The sequence below is a fragment of the Charadrius vociferus genome, unplaced genomic scaffold (assembly GCF_000708025.1).
Source record: "Charadrius vociferus isolate BGI_N301 unplaced genomic scaffold, ASM70802v2 scaffold365, whole genome shotgun sequence".
NCBI lineage: Eukaryota > Metazoa > Chordata > Aves > Charadriiformes > Charadriidae > Charadrius > Charadrius vociferus.
In genome coordinates, this window is record NW_009648559.1 from 3,060,655 (window position 1) to 3,061,734 (window position 1,080).

The window sequence follows — 1,080 nt, forward strand, 5'->3', positions numbered from 1 at the left end:
CTTTCGTCCGGTTGCCTCAGGTGGTGGGGCTGGGAAGGACTTTAAGGAAAGAGGAGGGGGCGGTGTCGGGAGGGCAGGTGGCCGCGCACAGCCGAGGGGGGGTTGGGGGAAGATGGCTGAGCTGCCCTGTGACAGGGGTTGTTGCAGACAGTCGCGCTGTGGGATCTGGTATTTTAGGGGGCGCACAGAGGCAGGTAGTTGTGTTGTTACGACTCCTAGTAACTGCATCAGAGAGTTTCCTTGAGTATCGGGTCCTTTAAACATAATGGAGTAAATGACATGTTATGTCTTTTAGCTTGGGAATAACGCTTTTGTAAAGCTTCTGTTAAACTGAGTGAAGACACCAGCATGTGCTGTGCCTGTATGCCCAAAGAATGTGCCATACTGTAAAATCTTCATCAATCATTTCTGCTTCATAGCTGCCTGTCAGGAGTGTCTCTTCATCAGGGCGCAACTTAGCGTGCAACCCCGTGTGGGACAGCACTTGTGCACTGTAGCTTACTGTGAACTCCCCGCTCAGCACAGACAAGGCCTTGGGAGTCCGAGTCTGTTCATTAAGCGGTCAAATCTGGAACTGACACCACACTTTTCCTATTTTTTCTATCAGAGCTATTATCCAAATGTGCAAGCAGTAGCATACTTTCAGTATTTAGTACAAAATATAGTTATTCTCCAGAAATAAATGAAGCAAGATTGAAAAGGTGACGTAACTATCAACATATATCACAGCATATGTATAATATACAGTGTTAGAACTTGAAGAAAATAATGTCTGGTTGTAAGTGAACTTCAATAATTTCATAATGCCGGTATATGAAAAGCCCAAATAATCTGTTTTAAATGCAAGATTCTTAGAAATGGGTAGTATTTGGTATACTGAGAAACAAAGCCTCAAGTGAATAATGTAGATAATGTGCAATGTTTGTTTCAAAAATATATTTTTGTGTGTATGTTTGGCTACCTAATTCAGGAAGTTAGGGTGGTACTTTTTGGTTTCCCCTCTCCCACTTTTACTCATGTGTGATGTTTTCCTGTCTTCTGATAGGATTGCTGGATACTCAAAAACGTTATTAGAAAACA